Source organism: Calidris pugnax, unplaced genomic scaffold (assembly GCF_001431845.1).
Source record: "Calidris pugnax isolate Ruff unplaced genomic scaffold, ASM143184v1 scaffold28, whole genome shotgun sequence".
NCBI lineage: Eukaryota > Metazoa > Chordata > Aves > Charadriiformes > Scolopacidae > Calidris > Calidris pugnax.
The window spans coordinates 19481563-19488162 of NW_015090842.1; positions in this window are offsets into that span (position 1 = coordinate 19481563).

Below are 6600 nucleotides of genomic sequence, written 5' to 3' on the forward strand. Positions count from 1 at the left end.
TTGGTCATTGGTTTTATTACTTGTGCTTTTATTTTCAAGAAGTCTGCAGCGTACTGGTAAGAGGTGTATGAATACATCATCCATAAGCTGATGGATTCATTGTGGAACTATATAGTTAATCAGTAGAATCAATGTATGAAAATAGTAGTAGCAAAGTAGACGTGGCATTGTCAAATGAGTTTTGTGCGTGTCTTGCAAGCTTTATTTACAGCTGTCTTGTCAAGAAAAAGTTTTTTGCAGAGATAAGGACCTAGAAATTATAAACAAGCATGAAAATAACATTCTTCTTCCACAATGTCTACTACACTTTACCCTCCAGAAATGTGGTAATAAGAATTAACCATCCTTTCCTGGTCTTAGGAATTATAATTGTGCCTTTCCGATAGGGAGTTGGAGCCAAGCCTGGTAGCCATCAATTTGTTGAATGAAGGCACTTTGAGCTGTTTTGTTCATTTGAACTGGGAAGTCGTAGTAAACATTTACATGTTTATTGCTTGCAGTAATGGGCATCCAAATATGGCCTTCAGTGCGTGTTCTTGAAATGTGACCTAGTTTGCCTCAGTATTTAGCTGTTAGTGATATTGGTGGCCTTAATCAAAGGCACATGTTTTCTTCTTAATTTGCTGTCATCATAACTTCCTATTAAAGTAAACTATAAGTACATGCTATGTGCCAAGAGAGGATGCAGACCCAGTCTGATTTCGTGGCAATCCAGCCAAGCTTGTCTGATTTGAATTAGAGTTTTGAATTCCCAAAAGAATGTTCATAGATTAAGAGAATTCAGGGACTTCAGTTATTAATGGTTTATTGAAATGGTGGTTTAGTTGTCCTCAACAGGGTGAGGAAACTTCAGATTTTCAATTCTGGTCTGAAAACAAAATGACAGGGATATCATGCCATGGCCTCTGAAGTATTTTTCATAGTCTTCCTATTTAAAACTTTTAGTCTCTTTCCTCAAGTGATAGTGCCAACATCAAACCATTCTTTTACAGTGGAGGAATGATATCACCAGATAATGTGCAGACTTGTGAAATTAAATAGATACGTATTTATATTTAAAATGTCTGCTGTTTAGATCAGAGTAATTTATAGTACATTTATACAGTCTAAAAAGAAAGTTTTTCTTGCTCGTTTTGTACATTGCAGTAAATGCAGTTAAATATACTTATATATGATATAACTTTCGTGTTAGAATTTTACACCGAAGCAGCGAAAGAATTTGCAGTATTAATCCGAGATTTCAGAAGTAACCATTTGTAACCTGTTTGTGAGTGCTATCTGGGTATCTTAGTTTTGTCAGGACTATTTGAAGTAATTGTAGAATAAAAGAGAAAAAAATCATTCTTAGGACCTGCTTAGCAGTATGGCTTGCAAGGTCTAATATCACAGAATCATGGAATGTTTGAGGTTGGAAGGGACCTCTGGAGATGATGGGGTCCAGCCCCCCCGCTCAAAGCAGGGTTAGCTAGAACAAGTTTCTCAGGACCATCTCTAGCTGGGTGTCTTGTGTCTCCAAAGATTAAGACTGCACCCACAACATTTCCTGGCAACCTGTTCCAATGTTTGATCACCCTTACAGTAAAAAACAGTGCATTTTTTTTTTCTTCTTGTGTCTACATGGAATAGTCTGCGTTTCCATCCGTGCCCATTGTCTCTTGTCCCGCTACTTAGAAGAATCTGGCTCCGTCTCTTGTCATTGTCTGTCTAAAACTAAAACTGAATCTTTAGATAAACCTCAGTTATTATTAAATACAGTGCAGACTTGTATGGCAGCAATTAGTGGAAATTACTGGTGGAAATTACGGTACATTGGGACCAATTTATGGATAAGGCAACCATGGGGAGAAAGTCTGCCATGGCTGATACAGACCTCTCTCAGAAAAGAGAGAGGATCATTAAGTGTAGGAGCCAAGGCCTTCATAACAGCACTTGTACCTTTTCTTTTTTTCTCCTGTGTTTTTACTCATGATGGAATATGCATCCTTCCAGCCTCCTTAGTGAGACAGAGCCTGTGTAGAGTTTTCACATTGTTTCCTGCTAGCAATTCAATGAAAATGCAGTTCTAAGCACATGTTTATAGTGAGAGAGGGGTGACTCCAGTGGCAGTTGAGAACGTGTAAAATTTGGTTTTATGTTGAAGGGCTGAGCAGATTTCTGCAGCATGCTGTCAGAAATTCACACGGAACTGTACTTGAAGGGAGATGCCTAAACAGAGGTATGAATCCCTGTCGTGTGGATGCTGTACTAGTCGTGTTACAGAGCACGTGCCTTGCTCTACTTCATGGAGAGAATTGGATAAACTTGGATGTGCAGTTCTCTACGAGCTGAAACAAATGCTATGTTAATGTTACTCTGTGAAGTATGTGTGTTGTATTCATATTAAATCAAATGGGTGCTAAGCATCTTGGGGGAGGGTGTTTCTGTTTTCTAATAAGTGCGTGTTTTCAAATGCTGACACTGTTATGTGGTCACCAGTGCTTATACTTACTCCTCTTAATTCATTGTTAATAGTTGTATACACTAACGAGGCTGCCTGCAGTGTAACTGTGGATGGCTGTAGCCAGGGCAAACAGCATGGGGAAGGGAGAGTGAGGAGTCACTCTGTTGGAATGAGCATTCAGTGCTAAATATAGAAGGGCTGTAAATTCTGGCGAATGGCTAGAAAGTGTAACGTTTGACACCCTTAATCAACTTCAAGAAGAACTAAAGAAAAGTTGTAATTCTGTATCTGTGTGTGTGCAGGTCAATGTTTGGGTTTAATGACTTTCTCTTACATGCTTTCATTCCTCTTCACTATTACAAGTAACGTGTGATCTCTTGTCCTACTTTGATCATTCAATTCCTGCTAACCAGTTCCACAGACAGGCTAACTGTATTTACCGTGTGTGTTACCTTCTCAGCACAGCTTATAAAAGTACTTCAGTGGCCAGTGCTTTCCTTCTAGAAAATGTTCTATTCACATGAGTTTTAAAGCGCAAACTACACTGGTGCTTCATCTGTGCAAGTTTCTGCTGTTTCTCTTTTCTGCTGTACCTTTCGTGGACAGAAGGTGGCAGATTTTTTCTTTTTTTTTTTTTTTCTTCCCCTTTTCCAGAACAATATGCTGACCTGCAGGATTTACCCATCCAGCCACTGCACTTCTGCGTTCTTGCATAGGGTGGCAATTGAGACCACAGTTGGGTTGGAGGATATTTAGCCTCACTCTATGGAAATCTATATTTTTTTTTAAATTGAATGTGGTGTGAGTATGATACTTTGTCAATCCTAACCAAAGCTGTGCTGTTTTCAGTGTTTGCTCAGTGAAAATGTTTCACTATTAATCCTATGAAATTCAGTGAAGCAACCGGGTTCTTTCTGTCACAAGGCTGCAGCAAGCAAACGAAAAAGCAGTCGTGTTTTGTTTCTTGGTACTGATGCTGCAGAAGTGTGATCCACAGGTATGGGGAGAACCTGAACTTGTCCTCCCTGTGGCCTGTGGGTACTCTGCTTATGAGAAAGGTGAATGGGAATGCAAAGATATCCTTACTCCCCTTTTGGCATGGATGTGCTGGCTGTGGGGCTACCTCCGGGGCCCTCGCTGGTTGGAATGCTTTTTGGAATGTCCCGGGCTGCCAGCCCAACCCCGCCCTGGAATGTGAGGTTAAATGTTGGCGCTACAAAGACAGAGTTTGAATATCAAAATCCTAGAGTTCCCCAGCGCTGCAGTTTGGGAGAGCTGGCGAGGGAAGCACGTGTCAGCTCAGCTGCTCCCTGGTTCAAGGAGCGAGTGTGCCTTGGGCTGCTGGGGTGGGGATGGGGTTGGGTTGGTTTTACTTACCCGTCATCAAGGGCAGGCTTTTCGAAGACGTTGGCTGGCGAGATTGCAAGGGGTCCTAAACAGGTGTTAGCTAGAAAGAAGTCTTCATTCACGGAAGCATTTTATCAGCAATCCTTTAATCAAACCTACAAGCTCAACATGCTCAGAGCTGTTGCCCTATGAAACAGGAGTCTGCCCGTGTCTGGGAGTGGGGAGGCGGGGTGTTGGTGGGATGGACTGGAAGGCTTAACTTTCCGCCTGTACCACAGTGCAGGAGGCTGATGTTTGAGGCTTTTATTGAGAGATTCTGGTGACAAAGCTGATGAAAAACATTAAAAGAGAGATGCAGAGCCTTTGGTGAGGAGGGAGTGCCTTGTGTATTGTTAAACAGCAGTTGCCTAGGTCAGCTAAGGAGAAGAATTGATGAGCTCCAGAGGGAGTCTAGTCCAGTTCGCCTTACTCCAAAGAGCATTGGCCTCAGTGTTTTTATGAGAGGAGGCTTAAAAACATACATCATCTGTGGTGTTCACTTAGCTCCCAAATGAAACTGTGTTCAGGAGTTAATGTGAATCTGCCTGTTAAATATCTATTAGATAAACAAATAACTAATTTTCCCTTGCCCTGGTATGGTGGGAGAGGCTTTTTGCCATTTTTAGAAAGTTATTGTCAGAGAGAGACCCTCTTGTGAGAGTTTACAAAGCACTGTAGTGCAAATCTCACACTTTACTCATTTTAACTTAATTTTGCTTGATAGTCTCCATACATTTGTTAATGCTTCAGTGTGTCATTGTGTTTGATACAAAAAATGAGCTTCCTGTTTAAAAGCCTTTAAAAATTATTGCTTGGTGATTGTAACTGAAATGGGTACAATCTGGCCATAGTTGTGAACATGGATTTTTGCTTGGTATTCTATTGTGTAGAGCTGACAGTAGTGGATTTGAGTACAGATCTTGGATCTGTCCTTTTTAGCTGTTTTAAAACAGTATAAACATTTTACCTTTCCTAATAAGATTTTTTGTTAATTTGCACAATTCTCTCTGCAGCGTTAGGAAGCCACATGTGCTGTGTGTGCCTGTGGGCTTGCCACTCCGTGTGCAGGCGCTACCGAGGATTCTTCGCATTTGGTCACAGGTCTCTATGTTAAACTTCTTAAACAGAAACTGATAAAATGTTTTCCCTCATTGTCATCTAAAAGAATGGAGAGTGACAAAGATGTTAAACTAAAAGCTAGAACTTTTTTTACCTTTTTAATTTCAAGTGTTGGAAAACATTATCCTTTTGAGTTAGGGAAAAAAAAAAAAAACAATTAGGCTCTAATCAAACTTCACTGGGGAGCTTCTAAATGACTTGCCTCATTTGATTCAGTGCTGCTTATTTACTGAAGAAATTACCTACTGCAATTTTATTTAAGCTTCTCAGCCAGCAAAGATGTGAATGCATTTGGTGCTTTACTGTTTCACTAGCTCTCTGAATCATTATAAAATTCAAAGCAAATTTCTTGGCCATCTGCGTATCTGCTCTAGTTACATACTCCTAAAAGTCCCAGGCAACAAACAGTTTAAAGGCTGAAACCATTGTCATTGTTTTCTTCTCACTGTGCTGAAGTAGAGCCAAATCCTGGACACCAGACAGAACACAAGTAAACACGTCTGGGTAGAGGTACCTATTTGAACCACAAAACCCATGAGATCTTTAAGAGTGTTAAAAACAATATGGGACGGTTTCACTTCAGCAGCAGCGTGCATTTATATCCCCAATATGGCATACAATTCATTCTTCTTAAGAATGCTTTCTTAACTTAAAGTTAATTGAACATTCAGTGTTCAGATCCTTAGGTGAGAGGAAACAGCAGACGGAGTGTTCACAGGGGCATCAGAATGATAGGATTTCAGAAAGCTGGAATATTGAGAGGGCAGGATTAAGTCAGTAAATCACTGCACAGTTAGACCATGATGCCTACCTGTCATATCAGTGACACGGTAATTCTAGTTTACTGCCTGGCTGCCCTGTGGCATTCTCTTATTACAGCTAATACCAGCTTTCGTATTTTGCTCTGCCTGAGCATGGAAAACAGTTGTAGTGCTTGCAATGTTTATAGCCTTTAGGCGGTAGAAATACTGCATTAGGAATACTGAATTAATAAAGATTTAATAAATTATCTTCCCTCCTATTAAATTTTATCAGCATGCCAAATGTTGCAATATAGACTGTCCAATCAGTGGTAGTTTGCTCACTAGTACAGGTAACACTAGTACATGTGCATATCCTGTAATGGCAGTGACGCTGGGCTGAAGGGACAGAGAGGAAAAAAATAAATAATCCCTGACATCTTTCTGTATTATAGTGCTGGTTCAGCATTTACCCATAGAATCAGCATTTACCCATTTACCTCATGTTCCTATTCAGTATTTGAACTCTTTTAAGACCATGATAGGATTCTCCGTTCTTTATTAGAGATAAAATATGTAACACAGTATTTAAAAAGATGCCCCACGCCACCGTGTTACAGAAACAAACACAGCTCGAAGTATGATGGAAGACAGAGTTTCCATTTCATTTCTTCTTGTAGAGGAACACACTGAAAACAAACAGATTTGTTCCACCCCCGCTTTGTAATTTTTTTCATACATCTTAATTTTATTTTTTTTTTAAAGTAATTTTGATGAAAAGGAGATTTTCCAGAAAGGGTGGATGTATTTCCATGAAAGGAAGAGCTAACCTCATCCTGTTATAAAACATCTCGCGTCTTCACCCATCGCTGCTCAGTTGCCATCGTGCGTGCCGCTTCCCCCGCAGCCCAGCCC